Source organism: Triticum dicoccoides, chromosome 7A (assembly GCF_002162155.2).
Source record: "Triticum dicoccoides isolate Atlit2015 ecotype Zavitan chromosome 7A, WEW_v2.0, whole genome shotgun sequence".
Taxonomy (NCBI): domain Eukaryota; kingdom Viridiplantae; phylum Streptophyta; class Magnoliopsida; order Poales; family Poaceae; genus Triticum; species Triticum dicoccoides.
Genome location: NC_041392.1, coordinates 661,244,612 through 661,265,039, shown reverse-complemented (window position 1 = coordinate 661,265,039; position 20,428 = coordinate 661,244,612).

Genomic DNA, 20,428 nt, shown 5'->3' with positions numbered 1-20,428 from the left:
CACGTGTTTCCATGCCCCAGAAGTCGGCCACCATTAGCATCACACTCCTATGTCGTCTTCGCTGAAATCACCGCCGTCTTCTGTCCAACCGACATCCCTAACGATCCGTCAGACTGACTAGTCCAACCCAGCCGACCTTGTCCGACTGCAACCATGCTCCACCATGCGTCGTCTCCGCCCGCACATCCATGCATTACTTGATGTTGGGGAACGTAGTAATTTCAAAAAAATTCCTACGCACACGCAAGATCATGGTGATTCATAGCAATGAGAGGGGAGAGTGTTGTCTACGTACCCTCGTAGACCGGCAACGGAAGCGTTGACACAACATAGAGGAAGTAGTCGTACGTCTTCCCGATCCAACCGATCCAAGTACCGAACGTACGGCACCTCCGAGTTCTGCACACGTTCAACTCGGTGACGTCCCTCGAGCTGCGATCCAGCAAAACATTGAGGGGGAGTTTCGTCAGCACGACGGCGTGATGACGGTGATGATGTTCTACCGATGCAGGGCTTCGCCTAAGCACCGCTACGATATGACCGAGGTGGAATATGGTGGAAGGGGGCACCGCACACGGCTAAGGAACGATCACGAAGATCAACTTGTGTCATGGGGTGCCCCCTTGCCCCCGTATATAAAGGAGGGAGAGGGGGGTGCGGCCGGCCCTAGGGGTGCGCTTGGAGGAGTCCTACTCCCACCGGGAGTAGGACTCCCAGCTCTTGCCTTGTTAGAAAAGGAAGGGGGAAGGGAGAAAGAGGAAAGGGGGCGCCGCCGCCCCCCCCCCCCTTCCTTGTCCTATTCGGACTAGGGGGGAGGGGGCGCGCGGCCTGCCCTGGCCGGCCCCCCATCTTCTCCCTTATGGCCCAAGTAGGCCCAATAACCCCCGGGGGGTTCCTATAACCCCCCGGTCCTCCGGTAAAATCACGATTTCACCTAGAACATTTCTGATATCCAAATATAGGCTTCCAATATATCAATATTTATGTCTCGGCCATTTTGAGACTCCTCGTAATGTCCGTGATCACATCCGGGACTCCGAACAACCTTCGGTACATAAGAACACAAAAACCCTAATTACGATCGTCACCGAACTTTAAGTGTGCGGACCCTACGGGTTCGAGAACTATGTAGACATGACCGAGACACGTCTCCGGTCAATAACCAATAGCGGAACATGGATGCTTATATTGGCTCCTACATATTCTACGAAGATCTTTATCGGTCAGACCGCATAACAACATACGTTGTTCCCTTTGTCATCGGTATGTTACTTGCCCGAGATTCGATCGTTGGTATCTCAATACCTAGTTCAATCTCGTTATCGGCAAGTCTCTTTACTCGTTCTGTAATACATCATCCCGCAACTAACTTATTAGTTGCAATGCTTGCAAGGCTTAAGTGATGTGCATTACCGAGAGGGCCCAGAGATACCTCTCCGACAATCGGAGTGACAAATCCTAATCTCGAAATACGCCAACCCAACAAGTACCTTCGGAGACACCTGTAGAGCAACTTTATAATCACCCAGTTACGTTGTGACGTTTGGTAGCACACAAAGTGTTCCTCCGGTAAACGGGAGTTGCATAATCTCATAGTCATAGGAACATGTATAAGTCATGAAGAAAGCAATAGCAACAAACTAAACGATCATGTGCTAAGCTAATGGAATGGCTCAAGTCAATCACATCATTCTCCTAATGATGTGATCCTGTTAATCAAATGACAACTCATGTCTATGGTTAGGAAACATAACCATCTTTGATCAACGAGCTAGTCAAGTAGAGGCATACTAGTGACACTCTGTTTGTCTATGTATTCACACATGTATTATGTTTCCGGTTAATACAATTCTAGCATGAATAATAAACATTTATCATGATATAAGGAAATAACTAATAACTTCATTATTGCCTCTAGGCATATTTCCTTCAGTCTCCCATTTGCACTAGAGTCAATAATCTAGTTCACATCGCCATGTGATTTAATACCAATAGTTCACATCACCATGTGATTAACACCCATAGTTCACATCGACATGTGACCAACACCCAAAGGGGTTACTAGAGTCAATAATCTAGTTCACATCGCTATGTGATTAACACCCAAAGAGTACTGAGGTGTGATCATGTTTTGCTTGTAAGAGAAGTTTAGTCAACGGGTCTGCCACATTCAGATCCGTAAGTATTTTGCAAATTTCTATGTCAACAATGCTCTGCATAGAGCTACTCTAGCTAATTGCTTCCACTTTCAATATGTATCCAGATTGAGATTTAGAGTCATCTGGATCAGTGTCAAAATTTGCATCGACGTAACCCTTTACGACGAACCTTTTGTCACTTCCATAATCGAGAAACATATCCTTATTCCACTAAGGATAATTTTGACCAATGTCCAGTGATCTACTCCTAGATCACTATTGTACTCCTTTGCCAAACTCAGGGAAGGGTATACAATAGGTCTGGTACACAGCATGGCATACTTTATAGAACCTATGGCTGAGGCATAGAGAATGCCTTTCATTCTCTCTCTATCTTCTGCCGTGGTCGGGTTTTGAGTCTTACTCAACTTCACACCTTGTAACACAGGCAAGAACTCCTTCTTTGACTGTTCCATTTTGAACTACTTCAAAATCTTGTCAAGGTATGTACTCATTGAAAAACTGATCAAGCATCCTGATCTATCTCTATAGATCTTGATGCTCAATATGTAATCAGCTTCACCGAGGTCTTTCTTTGAAAAAACTCCTTTCAAACATTCCTTTATGCTTTGCAGAATAATTCTACATCATCTCCGATCAACAATATGTCATACATATAATTATCAGAAATGTTGTAGTGGTCCCACTCACTTTCTTGTAAATACAGGCTTCATCGCAAGTCTGTGTAAAACTATATGCTTTGATCAACTTATCAAAGCGTATATTCCAACTCCGAGATGCTTGCACCAGTCCATAGATGGATCGCTGGAGCTTGCATATTTTTTTAGTACCTTTAGGATCGACAAAACCTTCTGGTTGCATCATATACAACTCTTCTTTAATAAATCCTATTAAGGAATGCAGTTTTGTTTATCCATTTGCCAGATTTCATAAAATGTGGCAATTGCTAACATGATTCGGACAGACTTAAGCATAGATACGAGTGAGAAACTCTCATCATAGTCAACACCTTGAACTTGTCGAAAACCTTTTTGCGGCAATTCTAGCTTTGTAGATAGTAACACTACTATCAGCGTCCGTCTTCCTCTTGAAGATCCATTTAATCTCAATGGCTCGCCGATCTTTGGGCAAGTCAATCAAAGTCCATACTTTGTTCTTATACATGGATCTCATCTCAGATTTCATGGCCTCAAGCCATTTCGCGGAATCTGGGCTCATCATCGCTTCCTCATAGTTCGTAGGTTCGTCATGGTCAAGTAACATGACCTCCAGAACAGGATTACCGTACCACTCTGGTGCGGATCTCACTCTGGTTTACCTACGAGGTTCGGTAGTAACTTGATCTGAAGTTACATGATCATCATCATTAGCTTCCTCACTAATTGGTGTAGTAGTCACAGGAACAGATTTCTGTGATGAACTACTTTCCAATAAGGGAGCAGGTACAGTTACCTCATCAAGTTCTACTTTTCTCCCACTCACTTCTTTCGAGAGAAACTCCTCTAGAAAGGATCCATTCTCAGCAATGAATATCTTGCCTTCGGATCTATGATAGAAGGTGTACCCAACATTTTCTTTTGTGTATCCTATGAAGACGCACTTCTCCGATTTGGGTTTGAGCTTATCAGGTTGAAACTTTTTCACATAAGCATTGCAACCTCAAACTTTAAGAAATGATAGCTTAGGTTTCTTGCCAAACCATAGTTCATACGGTGTCGTCTCAATGGATTTATATGGTCCCCTATTTAACGTGAATGTAGCTGTCTCTAACGCATAACCTCAAAACTATAGTGGTTAATCGGTAAGAAACATCATAGATTGCACTATATCCAATAATAGTACGGTTATGACGTTCGGACACACCATTATGTTGTGGTGTCCTAGGTGGCACGATTTTGTGAAACTATTCCACATTATTTTAATTGAAGACCAAACTCATAACTCAAATATTTGTCTATGTGATCAGATCGTAGAAACTTTATTTTCTTGTCACGATGATTTTCCACTTCACTCTGAAGTTTTTGAACTTTTCAAATGTTTTAGACTTATGTTTCATCAAGTAGATATACCCATATCTGCTCAAATCATTTGTGGAGGTCGGAAAATAACGATACTCGCCGCGAGCCTCAACATTCATCAGACTGCATACATCAGTATGTATTATTTCCAATAAGTCAGTTGCTTGCTCCATTGTTCCGGAGAATGGAGTCTTAGTCATCTTGCCCATGAGGCACGGTTCGCAAGCATCAACTGATTCATAATCAAGTGATTCCAAAAGCCCATCAGCATGGATTTTCTTCATGCGCTTTACACCAATATGACCTAAACGGCAATGCCACAAATAAGTTGCACAATCATTATTAACTTTGCATCTTTTGGCTTCAATATTATGAGAATGTGTATCACCACAATCGAGATCCAACAAACCATTTTCATTGGGTGTATGACCATAGAAGGTTTTATTCATGTAAACAGAACAACAATCTATTCTCTTACTTAAAAGAATAATCGTATTGCAATAAACATGATCAAATCATATTCATGCTCAACGCAAACACCACTTATTTAGGTTCAACACTAATCTCGAAAGTATAGGGAGTGTGCGATGATGATCATATCAATCTTGGAACCACTTCCAACACACATCGTCACTTCACCCTTAACTAGTCTCTGTTCGTTCTGCAACTCCCGTTTCGAGTTACTACTCTTAGCAACTGAACCAGTATCAAACACCGAGGGGTTGCTACGAACACTAGTAAAATACACATCAATAATCTGTATATCAAATATACATTTGTTCACTTTGCCATCCTTCTTATCCGCCAAATACTTGGGGCAGTTCCGCTTCCAGTGACCAGTCCCTTTACAGTAGAAGCACTTAGTCTCAGGCTTAGGACCAGACTTGGGCTTCTTCACTTGAGCAGCAACTTGCTTGCCGTCCTTCTTGAAGTTCCCTTTCTTTCCCTTTGCCCTTTTCTTGAAACTAGTGGTTTTGTTAATCATCAACACTTGATGCTCTTTCTTGATTTCTACCTTCATCGATTTCATCATCATGAAAAGCTTGGGAATCGTTTTCATCATCCCTTGCATACTATAGTTCATCACGAAGTTCTACTAACTTGGTGATGGTGACTAGAGAATTATGTCAATCACTATTTTATCTGGAAGATTAACTCCCACTTGATTCAAGCAATTGTAGTACCCAGACAATCTGAACACATGCTCACTTCTTGAGCTATTCTCCTCCATCTTTTAGCTATAGAACTTGTTGGAGACTTCATATCTCTCAACTCGGGTATTTGCTTGAAATATTAACTTCAACTCCTGGAACATCCATATGATCCATGACATCCAAAACATCTTTGAAGTCCCGATTCTAAGTTGTTAAGCATGGTGCACTAAACTATCAAGTGGTCATCATATTGAGCTAGCCAAGAGTTCATGATGTCTGCATCTGCTCCTGCAATAGGTCTGTCACCTAGCGGTGCATTAAGGACATAATTCTTCTGTGCAGCAATGAGGATAAACCTCAGATCACGGATCCAATCCGCATCATTGCTACTAACATATTTCAACTTAGTTTTCTCTAGGAACATATCAAAAATAAAACAGGGGAGCTAAACGCGAGCTATTGATCTACAACATAGATATGCTAATACTACCAGCACTAAGTTCATGATAAATTTAAGTTCAATTAATCATATTACTTAAGAACTCCCACTTAGAAAGACATCCCTCTAATCTTCTAAGTGATCATGTGATCCAAATCAACTAAACCATAACCGATCATCACGTGAAATGGAGTAGTTTTCAATGGTGAACATCACTATGTTGATCATATCTACTATATGATTCACGCTCGACCTTTCGGTCTTAGTGTTCCGAGGCCATATCTGCATATGCTAGGCTCGTCAAGTTTAACCTGAGTATTCTGCGTGTGCAAAACTGGCTTGCACCCGTTGTAGATGGGCGTAGAGCTTATCACACCCGATCATCACGTGGTGTCTGGGCACGACGAACTTTGGCAATAGTGCATACTCAGGGAGAACACTTTTATCTTGAAATTTAGTGAGAGATCATCTTATAATGCTACCGTCAATTAAAGCAAGATAATATGCATAAAAGATAAACATCACATGCAATCAAAATATGTGACATGATATGGCCATCATCATCTTGTGCCTTTGATCTCCATCTCCAAAACATCGTCATGATTTCCATCGTCACCGGCATGACACCATGATCTCCATCATCTTGATCTATATCAATGTGTCGTCACATGGTCGTCTCGCCAACTATTGCTCTTGCTGTTGGGGAACGTAGCAGAATTTTAAAATTTTCTACGCATCACCAAGATCAATCTATGGAGTCATCTAGCAACGAGGGAGACATGAGTGCATCTAGATACCCTTGTAGATCGCGCGCGGAAGCGTTCAAGAGAACGGGATTGATGGAGTCATACTCGACGTGATCCAAATCACCGATGACCAAGTGCCGAACGGACGGCACCTCCGCGTTCAACACACGTATGGTTGTGAAGACGTCTCCTCCAACTTGATCCAGCAAGGGGGAAGGAGAGGTTGGTGAAGATCCAGCAGCACGACGGCGTGGTGGTGGAAGCAACGGTGATCTCGGCAGGACTTCGCCAAGCGCAGGGAGACGGATGAGTGTCACGGGAGGGAGAGGGAGAGGCCGGGGGCTTGGCTGCGGCTGCCCTCCCTCCCCCCACTATATATAGGGTGCCTAGGGGGGCGCTGGCCCTAGGAGATCCAATCTCCAAGGGGGGGCGACGGCCAAGGGGGTGCCTTGCCCCCCAAGGCAAGGATGGCGCCCCCCACCCCTAGGGTTTCCAACCCTAGGCGTAGGGGGAGGCCCAAGGGGGGCGCACCAGCCCACTAGGGGCTGGTTCCCCTCCCACTTCATCCCATGGGGCCCTCCGGGATAGGTGGCCCCACCCGGTGGACCCCCGGGACCCTTCCGGCGGTCCCGGTACAATACCGATTACCCCCGAAACTTTCCCGATGGCCGAAACTTGACTTCCTATATACAAATCTTCACCTCCAGACCATTCCGGAACTCCTCGTGACGTCCGGGATCTCATCCGGGACTCCGAACATCTTTCGGGTTACCATATGCTAATATCTCTACAACCCTAGCGTCACCGAACCTTAAGTGTGTAGACCCTACGGGTTCGGGAGACATGTAGACATGACCGAGACGCCTCTCCGGTCAATAACCAACAGCGGGATCTGGATACCCATGTTGGCTCCCACATGATCCATGATGATCTCATCGGATGAACCACGATGTCGAGAATTCAATCAATGTGTATACAATTCCCTTTGTCAATCGGTACGTTACTTGCCCGAGACTCGATCGTCGGTATCACAATACCTCGTTCAATCTCGTTACCGGCAAGTAACTTTACTCGTACCGTAATGCATGATCCCGTGATCAACCACTTGGTCACATTGAGCTCATTATGATGATGCATTACCGAGTGGGCCCAGAGATACATCTCCGTCATACGGAGTGACAAATCCCAGTCTCGATTCGTGTCAACCCAACAGACACTTTTGGAGATACCTGTAATGTACCTTTATAGTCACCCAGTTACGTTGTGACGTTTGGCACACCCAAGGCACTCCTACGGTATCCGGGAGTTGCACAATCTCATGGTCTAAGGAAATGATACTTGACATTCGAAAAGCTACAGCAAACGAACTACACGATCTTTCAGCTAAGCTTAGGATTGGGTCTTGTCCATCACATCATTCTCCTAATGATGTGATCCCGTTATCAATGACATCCAATGTCCATAGTCAGGAAAACATGACTATCTTTTGATCAACGAGCTAGTCTACTAGAGGCTCACTAGGGACGTGTTGTGGTCTATGTATTCACACATGTATTACAATTTCCGTATAACACAATTATAGCATGAATAATAGACAATTATCATGAACAAAGAAATATAATAATAACCATTTTATTATTGCCTCTAGGGCATATTTCCAACAGTCTCCCACTTGCACTAGAGTCAATAGTCCAGTTATATTGTGATGAATCGAACACCCATACAGTTCTGGTGTTGATCATGTTTTTCTCTAGGGAGAGGTTTAGTCAACGGATCTGCCACATTCAGGTCCGTATGTACTTTATAAATCTCTATGTCTCCATTTTGAACACTTTCACGAATGGAGTTGAAGCGACGCTTGATATGCCTGGTCTTCCTGTGAAACCTGGGCTCCTTGGCAAGGGCAATAGCTCCAGTGTTGTCACAGAATAGAGTCACCGGGCCCGACGCATTGGGTATGACTCCTAGGTCAGTAATGAACTCCTTCACCCAGACTGCTTCTTGTGCTGCCTCCGAGGCTGCCATGTACTCCGCTTCACATGTAGATCCCGCCATAACGCTTTGCTTCCAACTACACCAGCTTATTGCCCCACCATTCAAAATATACACGTATCCGGTTTGTGACTTAGAGTCATCCAGATATATGTCGAAGCTAGCATCGACGTAACCCTTTACGATGAGCTCTTCGTCACCTCCATAAACGAGAAACATTTCCTTAGTCCTTTTCAGGTACTTCGGGATATTCTTGACCGCTGTCCAGTGTTCCATGCCGGGATTACTTTGGTACCTTCCTACCATACTTACGATAAGGTTTACATCAGGTCTGGTACACAGCATAGCATACATGATAGACCCTATGGCCGAGGCATAGGGGACGACACTCATCTTTTCTCTATCTTCTGCCGTGGTCGGGCATTGAGTCGTGCTCAATCTCGTACCTTGCAATACAGGCAAGAACCCCTTCTTTGACTGATCCATTTTGAACTTCTTCAATATCTTGTCAAGGTACGTACTCTGTGAAAGACCAATGAGGCGTCTCGATCTATCTCTATAGATCTTGATGCCTAATATATAAGCAGCTTCTCCAAGGTCCTTCATTGAGAAACACTTGTTCAAGTAGGCCTTTATGCTTTCTAAGAATTCTATATCATTTCCCATCAACAGTATGTCATCCACATACAATATGAGAAATGCTACAGAGCTCCCACTCACTTTCTTGTAAATGCAGGCTTCTCCATAAGTCTGCGTAAACCCAAACGCTTTGATCATCTCAACAAAACGAATGTTCCAACTCCGAGATGCTTGCACCAGCCCATAAATCGAGCGTTGGAGCTTGCACACCTTGTCAGCATTCTTAGGATCGACAAAACCTTCCGGCTGCATCATATACAATTCTTCCTTAAGGAAACCATTAAGGAATGCTGTTTTGACGTCCATTTTCCATATCTCATAATCATAGAATGCGGCAATTGCTAACATGATTCGGACGGACTTCAGCTTCGCTACGGGTGAGAAAGTCTCATCGTATTCAACCCCTTGAACTTGTCGATAACCCTTAGCGACAAGCCGAGCTTTATAGATGGCCACAATACCATCCGCGTCTGTCTTCTTCTTAAAGATCCATTTATTTTCTATGGCTCGCCGATCATCGGGCAAGTCAGTCAAAGTCCATACTTCGTTTTCATACATGGATCCTATCTCGGATTTCATGGCTTCCAGCCATTTGTCGGAATTCGGGCCCGCCATCGCTTCTTCATAGTTTGAAGGTTCACCGTTGTCTAACAACATGATTTCCAAGACAGGGTTGCCGTACCACTCTGGTGCGGAACGTGTCCTCGTGGACCTACGAAGTTCAGTAGCAACTTGATCTGAAGTTTCATGATCATCATCATCAACTTCCTCTCTAGTCGGTGCAGGCACCTCAGGAACATTTTCTTGAGCTGCGCCACTTACCGGTTCAAGAGGTAATACTTCATCAAGTTCTACTTTCCTGTCACTTATTTCTTTTGAGAGAAACTCTTTCTCTAGAAAGGACCCATTCTTGACAACAAAGATCTTGCCTTCGGATCTGAGGTAGAAGGTGTACCCTATAGTTTATTTAGGGTATCCTATGAAGACGCATTTTTCCGATTTGGGTTCGAGCTTTTCAGGTTGAAGTTTCTTGACATAAGCATCGCATCCCCAAACTTTTAGAAACGACAGCTTAGGTTTCTTCCCAAACCATAATTCATACGGTGTCGTCTCAATGGATTTTGACGGAGCCCTATTTAAAGTGAATGCGGCAGTCTCTAAAGCATAGCCCCAAAATGATAGCGGTAAATCGGTAAGAGACATCATAGATCGCACCATATCTAATAGAGTGCGATTACGACGTTCGGACACACCATTACGCTGAGGTGTTCCAGGCGGCGTGAGTTGTGAAACTATTCCACATTTTCTTAAGTGTGTGCCAAATTCGTGACTCAAGTATTCTCCTTCACGATCTGATCGCCAAAACTTGATTTTCCTGTCACGTTGATTCTCAACCTCACTCTGAAATTCCTTGAACTTTTCAAAGGTCTCAGACTTGTGTTTCATTAAGTAGACATACCCATATCTACTCAAGTCATCAGTGAGGGTGAGAACATAATGATAGCCACCGCGAGCCTCAACACTCATTGGACCACACACATCAATATGTATGATTTTCAATAAGTTGGTTGCTCGCTCCATTGTTCCTGAGAATGGAGTCTTGGTCATTTTACCCATGAGGCATGGTTCGCACGTGTCAAATGATTCGTAATCAAGAGACTCTAAAAGTCCATCTGCATGGAGCTTCTTCATGCGTTTGACACCTATGTTACCAAGGCGGCAGTGCCACAAGTATGTGGGACTATCATTATCAACCTTACATCTTTTGGTATTCACACTATGAATATGTGTAGCATTACGCTCGAGATTCATTAAGAATAAACCATTCACCATCGGAGCATGACGATAAAACATATCTCTCATATAAATAGAACAACCATTATTCTCGGATTTAAATGAGTAGCCATCTCGAATTAAACGAGATCCTGATACAATGTTCATGCTCAAAGCTGGCACTAAATAACAATTATTGAGGTTTAAAACTAATCCCGTACGTAAATGTAGAGGTAGCGTGCCGACGGCGATCACATCGACCTTGGAACCATTCCCGACGCGCATCGTCACCTCGTCCTTCGCCAGTCTCCGCTTATTCCGCAGCTCCTGCTTTGAGTTACAAATGTGAGAAACCGCACCGGTATCAAATACCCAGGAGCTACTACGAGTACTGGTAAGGTACACATCAGTTACTTGTATATCACATATACCTTTAGTGTTGTCAGCCTTCTTGTCCGCTAAGTATTTGGGGCAGTTCCGCTTCAAGTGACCACTTCCCTTGCAATAAAAACACTCAGTTTCAGGCTTGGGTCCATTCTTTGGCTTCTTCCCGGCAGCTTGCTTACCGGGCGCGGCAACTCCCTTGCCGTCCTTCTTGAAGTTCTTCTTACCCTTGCCTTTCTTGAACTTAGTGGTTTTATTCACCATCAACACTTGATGTTCCTTTTTGATTTCCACCTCTGCTGATTTCAGCATTGAATATACCTCAGGAATGGTCTTTTCCATCCCCTACATATTGAAGTTCATCACAAAGCTCTTGTAGCTTGCTGGAAGCGACTGAAGGATTGTGTCAATGACCGCGTCATCCGGGAGATTAACTCCCAGCTGAGTCAAGCGGTTATGCAGCCCAGACATTCTGAGTATGTGCTCACTGACAGAACTATTTTCCTCCATCTTACAGCTGAAGAACTTTTCGGAGACTTCATATCTCTCGACCCGGGCATGAGCTTGAAAAACCATTTTCAGCTCTTCGAACATCTCATATGCTCCGTGTCTCTCAAAACGCTTTTGGAGCCCCGATTCTAAGCTATAAAGCATGCCGCACTGAACGAGGGGGTAATCATCAGCACGTGACTGCCAAGCGTTCATAATGTCTTGGTTCTCTGGGACAGGTGCGTCACCTAGCGGTGCTTCTAGGACATAATCTTTCTTGGCAGCTATGAGGATGATCCTCGGGTTCCGGACCCAGTCCGTATAGTTGTTGCCATCATCTTTCAGCTTGGTTTTCTCTAGGAACGCGTTGAAGTTGAGGACAACGTGGGCCATTTGATCTACAAGACATATTGTAAAGATTTTAGACTAAGTTCATGATAATTAAGTTCATCTAATCAAATTACTCAATGAACTCCCACTCAAATAGACATCCCTCCAGTCATCTAAGTGAAACATGATCCGAGTTAACTAGGCCGTGTCCGATCATCATGTGAGACGGACTAGCCAACATCGGTGAACATCTTCATGTTGATCGTATCTTCTATATGACTCATGCTCGACCTTTCGGTCTTCCATGTTCCGAGGCCATGTTTGTACATGCTAGGCTCGTCAAGTCAACCTAAGTGTATTGCATGTGTAAATCTGGCTTACACCCGTTGTATTCGAACGTTAGAATCTATCACACCCGATCATCACATGGTGCTTCGAAACAACGAACCTTCGCAACGGTGCACAGTTCAGGGGACACTTTCTTGAAATTATTGCGAGGGATCATCTTATTTAAGCTACCGTCATTCTAAGAAAATAAGATGAAAAACATGATAAACATCACATGCAATCAAATAGTGACATGATATGGCCAATATCATTTGCTCCTTTTGATCTCCATCTTCGGGGCTCCATGATCATCGTTGTCACCGGCATGACACCATGATCTCCATCATCGTGTCTTCTTGAAGTTGTCTCGTCATCTATTACTTCTACTACTATAGCTAACGCTTTAGCAATAAAGTAAAGTAATTACATGACATTTATGGTGACACGCAGGTCATAAATAAATAAAGACAACTCCTATGGCTCCTGCCGGTTGTCATACTCATCGACATGCAAGTCGTGATTCCTATTACAAGAACATGATCATCTCATACATCACATATATCATTCATCACATCCTTTGGCCATATCACATCACAAAACACTTGCTACAAAAACAAGTTAGACGTCCTCTAATTGTTGTTGCAAGTTTTTACGTGGCTGCTATATGTTTCTAGCAAGAACGTTTCTTACCTACGCCAAGACCACAACGTGAATTGCCAATTTCTATTTACCCTTCATAAGGACCCTGTTCATCGAATCCGATCCGACTAAAGTGGGAGAGACAGATACCCGCCAGCCACCTTATGCAACTAGTGCATGTTAGTCGGTAGAACCGGTCTCACGTAAGCGTACATGTAAGGTTGGTCTGGGCCGCTTCATCCCACAATTCCGCCGAATCAAGATAAGACTAGTAACGGCAAGATAATTGACAATATCGACACCCACAACTGCTTTGTGTTCTACTCGTGCATAGTAACTACGCATAGACCTAGCTCATGATGCCACTGTTGGGGAACGTAGCAGAATTTTAAAATTTTCTACGCATCACCAAGATCAATCTATGGAGTCATCTAGCAACGAGGGAGAGAGGAGTGCATATACATACCCTTGTAGATCGCGCGCGGAAGCATTCAAGAGAACGGGGTTGATGGAGTCGTACTCGACGTGATCCAAATCACCGATGACCAAGTGTCGAACGGACAGCACCTCCGCGTTCAACACACGTACGGTTGGGAAGACGTCTCCTCCAACTTGATCCAGCAAGGGGGGAGGAGAGGTTGATGAAGATCCAGCAGCACGACGGCGTGGTGGTAGAAGCAACGGTGATCTCGGCAGGGCTTCGCCAAGCGCAGGGAGACGGGGGAGTGTCACGGGAGGGAGAGGGAGAGGCCAGGGGCTTGGGTGCGGCTGCCCTCCCTCCCCCCACTATATATAGGGTGCCTAGGGGGGCGTCCCTAGGAGATCCAATCTCCTAGGGGGGCGGCGGCCAAGGGGGTGCCTTGCCCCCCAAGGCAAGGGTGGCGCCCCCCACCCCTAGGGTTTCCAACCCTAGGCGTAGGGGGAGGCCCAAGGGGGGCGCACCAGCCCACTAGGGGCTGGTTCCCCTCCCACTTCAGCCCATGGGGCCCTCCGAGATAGGTGGCCCCACCCGGTGGACCCTCGGGACCCTTCCGACGGTCCCGGTACAATACCGATTACCCCCGAAACTTTCCCGATGGCCGAAACTTGACTTCCTATATACAAATCTTCACCTCCGGACCATTCCGGAACTCCTCGTGACGTCCGAGATCTCATCCGGGACTCCGAACATCTTTCGGGTTACCGTATGCTAATATCTCTACAACCCTAGCGTCACCGAACCTTAAGTGTGTAGACCCTACGGGTTCGGGAGACATGCAGACATGACAGAGACGCCTCTCCGGTCAATAACCAACAGCAGGATCTGGATACCCATGTTGGCTCCCACATGCTCCTCGATGATCTCATCGGATGAACCACGATGTCGAGGATTCAATCAATCCTTATACAATTCCCTTTGTCAATCGGTACATTACTTGCCCGAGACTCGATCGTCGGTATCCCAATACCTCGTTCAATCTCGTTACCGGCAAGTCACTTTACTCGTACCGTAATGCATGATCCCGTGATCAACCACTTGGTCACATTGAGCTCATTATGATGATGCATTACCGAGTGGGCCCAGAGATACCTCTCCGTCATATGGAGTGACAAATCCCAGTCTCGATTCGTGCCAACCCAACAGACACTTTTGGAGATACCTGTAATGTACCTTTATAGTCACCCAGTTACGTTGTGACATTTGGCACACCCAAGGCACTCCTACGGTATCTGGGAGTTGCACAATCTCATGGTCTAAGGAAATGATACTTGACATTCGAAAAGCTACAGCAAACGAACTACACAATCTTTTAGCTAAGCTTAGGATTGGGTCTTGTCCATCACATCATTCTCCTAATGATGTGATCCCGTTATCAATGACATCCAATGTCCATAGTCAGGAAACCATGACTATCTTTTGATCAACGAGCTAGTCTACTAGAGGCTCACTAGGGACGTGTTGTGGTCTATGTATTCACACATGTATTACGATTTCCGGATAACACAATTATAGCATGAATAATAGACAATTATCATGAACAAAGAAATATAATAATAACCATTTTATTATTGCCTCTAGGGCATATTTCCAATACTTGCAACTATTGCTATTGCATAGAGATAATTGTAAAGCAATTATTTGGCGCTTGCATCTTATGCAATAAAGAGACAACCATAAGGTTTCTGCCAGTTGCCGATAACTTCAACAAAACATGATCATCTTATACAACAACCTATATCTCATCACGTCTTGACCATATCACATCACAACATGCCCTGCAAAAACAAGTTAGACGTCCTCTACTTTGTTATTGCAAGTTTTACGTGGCTGCTACGGGCTTAGCAAGAACCATTCTTACCTACGCATCAAAACCACAACGATAGTTTGTCAAGTTGGTGTTGTTTTAACCTTCGCAAGGACCGGGCGTAGCCACACTCGGTTCAACTAAAGTTGGAGAAACTGACACCCGCCAGCCACCTGTGTGCAAAGCACGTCGGTATAACCAGTCTCGCGTAAGCATATGCGTAATGTCGGTCCGGGCCGCTTCATCCAACAATACCGCCGAACCAAAGTATGACATGCTGGTAAGCAGTATGACTTATATCGCCCACAACTCACTTGTGTTCTCCTCGTGCATATTCAAAAAAATTCATACGCACACGCAAGATCATGGTGATGCATAGCAACGAGAGGGGAGAGTGTTGTCTACGTACCCTCGTAGACCGGCAACGGAAGTGTTGACACAACGTAGAGGAAGTAGTCGTACGTCTTCTCGATCCGACCGATCCAGGTACCGAACGTACGGCACCTCCGAGTTCTGCACACGTTCAACTCAGTGACGTCCCTCGAGCTCCGATCCAGCAAAACGTTGAGGGAGAGTTTCGTCAGCACGACGGCGTGATGACGGTGATGATGTTCGACCGATGCAGGGCTTCGCCTAAGCACCGCTACGATATGACCGAGGTGGAATATGGTGGAAGGGGGCACCGCACACGGCTAAGGAACGATCATGAAGATCAACTTGTGTCATGGGGTGCCCCCTTGCTGTTGGGGAACGTAGCAGAAATTCAAAATTTTCCTACGTGTCACCAAGATCTATCTATGGAGAAACCAGCAACGAGGGGAAGGAGAGTGCATCTACATACCCTTGTAGATCGCTAAGCGGAAGCGTTCAAGTGAACGGGGTTGATGAAGTCGTACTCGTCATGATTCAAATCATCGATGATCAAGTGCCGAACGCACGGCACCTCCGCGTTCAACACACGTACAGCCCGGTGACGTCTCCCACGCCTTGATCCAGCAAGGAGAGAGGGAGAGGTTGAGGAAGACTCCATCCAACAGCAGCACAACGGCGTGGTGGTGGTGGAGGAGCGTGGCAATCCAGCAGGGCTTCGCCAAGCACCATGGGAGAGGAGGAGTAGGGAGAGAGGTAGGGCTGCGCCAGAACTTCGTGTGAAGCTCCCATGCGCCTCCCCACTATATATAGGGGTGGAGGGGCTGGTTGCTTGCCCTCCAAGTCCATTGGGGCGTTGGCCAAGGTGGGAGGAAAGAAATCCCATTATTTCCTTCCCCACCGATTGTTATCCCCCCTTTTTAGGGATCTTGATCTTATCCCTTCGGGATATGATCTTATTCCTTCTAAGGGGGGATCTTGGTGCGCCTTGACCAGGGGTGTGGGGCCTTGCCCCCACTACCCACGTCCATGTGGGTCCCCCTCCGGAACCTTCTAGAACCTTCCCGGTACAATACCGAAAAATCCCGAACATTTTCCGGTGGCCAAAATAGGACTTCCCATATATAAATCTTTACCTCCGGACCATTCCGGAACTCCTCGTGACGTCCGGGATCTCATCCGGGACTCCGAACAACATTCGGTAACCACATACAAACTTCCTTTATAACCCTAGCGTCATCGAACCTTAAGTGTGTAGACCCTACGGGTTCGGGAGACATGTAGACATGACCGAGACGTTCTCCGGTCAATAACCAACAGCGGGATCTGGATACCCATGATGGCTCCCACATGTTCCACGATGATCTCATCGGATGAACCACGATGTCAAGGACTTAATCAATCCCGTATTCAATTCCCTTTGTCTATCGGTATGTTACTTGCCCGAGATTCGATCGTCGGTATACCGATACCTTGTTCAATCTCGTTACCGGCAAGTCACTTTACTCGTTCCGTAACACATCATCCCGTGATCAACTCCTTGGTCACATTGCGCATATGATGATGTCCTACCGAGTGGGCCCAGAGATACCTCTCCGTTTACACGAAGTGACAAATCCCAGTCTCGATCCGCATAAAACAATAGATACTTTCGGAGATACCTGTAGTGCACCTTTATAGTCACCCAGTTACGTTGTGACGTTTGATACACCCAAAGCACTCCTACGGTATCCAGGAGTTACACGCTCTCATGGTCAAAGGAAGAGATACTTGACATTGGCAAAGCTCTAGCAAACGAACTACACGATCTTTGTGCTAGGCTTAGGATTGGGTCTTGTCCATCACATCATTCTCCTAATGATGTGATCCCGTTATCAACGACATCCAATGTTCATAGCCAGGAAACCATGACTATCTGTTGATCACAACGAGCTAGTCAACTAGAGGCTCACTAGGGACATATTGTGGTCTATGTATTCACACGTGTATTACGATTTCCGGATAATACAGTTATAGCATGAATAAAAGACTATTATCATGAACAAATAAATATAATAATAATCAATTTATTATTGCCTCTAGGGCATATTTCCAACAGTCTCCCACTTGCACTAGAGTCAATAATCTAGTTCACATCACCATGTGATTAACACTGACAGGTCACATCACCATGTGACCAACATCCAAAGAGTTTTGGGTTTGATCATGTTGCTTGTGAGAGAGGTTTTAGTCAACGGGTCTCAACCTTTCAGATCCGTGTGTGCTTTACAAATCTCTATGTCATCTCCTAGATGTAGCTACCACGTTCTATTTGGAGCCATTCCAAATAACTGTTCCACTTGGAGCTATTCTAAATTGTTGCCCCATTGTACGTATCCGGTATCTCTACTTAGAGCTATCCGGATAGGGGTTAAGCTTGCATCGACGTAACCTTTACGACGAACTCTTTTACCACCTCCATAATCGAGAAAATTCCTTAGTCCACTAGTTACTAAGGATAACTTTGACCATTGTCTATGATCCATTCTTGGATCACTCTTGTACTCCTTGACTAACTCATGGCAAGGCACACTTTAGGTGCGGTACACAGCATAGCATACTGTAGAGCCTATGTCTTAAGCATAGGAGACGACCTTCGTCCTTTCTCTCTATTCTGCCATGGTCGAGATTTAAGTCTTAACTTCGTACCTTACAACTCAGGCAAGAACTTCTTCTTTGACTGATCCATCTTGAACACCTTCAAGATCATGTCAAGGTATGTGCTCATTTGAAAGTATTATTAAGCATTTTGATCTATCCTTATAGATCATGATGCTCAATGTTCAAGTAGCTTAATCCAGGTTTTCTATTGAAAAACACTTTCCAAATAACCCTGTATGCTTTCTAGAAATTCTACGTCATTTCTGATCCATAACAATATGTCAACAACATATACTTATCAGAAATTCTATAGTGCTCCCACTCACTTCTTTGGAAATACAAGTTTCTCATAAACTTTGTACAAACCCAAAATCTTTGATCATCATCAAAGCATACATTCCAACTCCGAGATGCTCACTCCAGTCCTTAGAAGGATTGTTGGAGCTTTGCATACTTATTAGCATCTTTCGGGATTGACAAAACCTTCCGGTTGTATCACATACAACCTTTCCTCAAGAAAATCGTCGAGGAAACAATGTTTTGACATCCTATCTGCAAGATTTCATAAATAATGCAGTAATCGCTAATATAATTCCAACAGACTCTTAGCATCGCTACGAGTGAGAAAATCTCATCATAGTCAACTCCTTGAACTTGTCGGAAAACATCTTAACGACAAGTCGAGCATTCTTAATGGTGACATTTACCATCATTGTCCGTCTTCCTTTTGAAATCCATCCATACTCAATTGCCTTACGACCATCGAGCCGTTTTGCCAAAGTCTTCACTTTGTTTTCATACATGGATCCTCTCTCGGATTTTATGGCCTCAAGCCATTTATCGGAATCCGGGCCCACCATCGCTTCTCCATAGCTCGTAGGCTCATTGTTGTCTAGCAACATGACTTCCAAGACAGGATTACATACCACTCTCAAGTAGTACGCATCCTTGTCATCCTACGAGGTTTGGGAGTGACTTGATCTGAAGTTTCATGATCACTATCATAAGCTTCCACTTCAATTGGTGTAGGTGCCACGGGAACAACTTCCTGTGCCCTGCTACACACTGGTTGAAGTGATGGTTCAATAACCTCATCAAGTCTCCACCATCCTCCCACTCAATTCTTTCGAGAGAAACCTTTCCTCGAGAAAGGACCTGATTCAAGAAACAATCCTTTATTGCTTTTGGATCTGAGACAGGAGGTATACCCAACTGTTTTGGGTGTCCTATGAAGATGCATTTATCCGCTTTGGGTTCTAGCTTATCAGCCTGAAACTTTTTCACATAAGCGTCGTAGCCCCAAACTTTTAAGAAACGACAACTTAGGTTTCTCTAAACCATAATTCATACGGTGTCATCTCAACGGAATTACGTGGTGCCCTATTTAAAGTGAATGTGGTTGTCTCTAATGCCTAACCCATGAACGATAGTGGTAATTCGATAAGAGGCATCATGGTATGCATCATATCCAATAGGGTGCAGTTATGATGTTCGGACACACCATCACACTATGGTGTTCCAGGCGGTATTAATTGCGAAACAATTTCCACAATGTCTTAATTGTGTGCCAAAACTCGTAACTCAGATACTCATCTCTATGATCTTATCATAGACATTTTATCCTCTTGTCACGATGATCTTCAACTTTACTCTGAAATTACTTGAACCATTCAATAATTCAGACTTGTGTTTCATCAAGTAAATATATTCAACATCTACTCGAATCATCTGTGAAGTAAGAACATAATGATATTCACTGCATGCCTCAGCACTCATTGGACTACACACATCAAAATGTGTTACTTCCAACAAGTTGCTATCTTGTTCCATCTTACTGAAACCGAGGCTTTTCAGTCATCTTGCCCATGTGGTATGATTTGCATATCTCAAGTGATTCAAAATCAAGTGAGTTCAAACGGTCCATTTGCATGGAGTTTCTTCATGCATATATACCAATAGACATGGTTCGCATGTCTCAAACTTTTCAAAAATGAGTGAGTCCAAAGATCCATCAACATGGAGCTTCTTCATGCATTTTATACCGA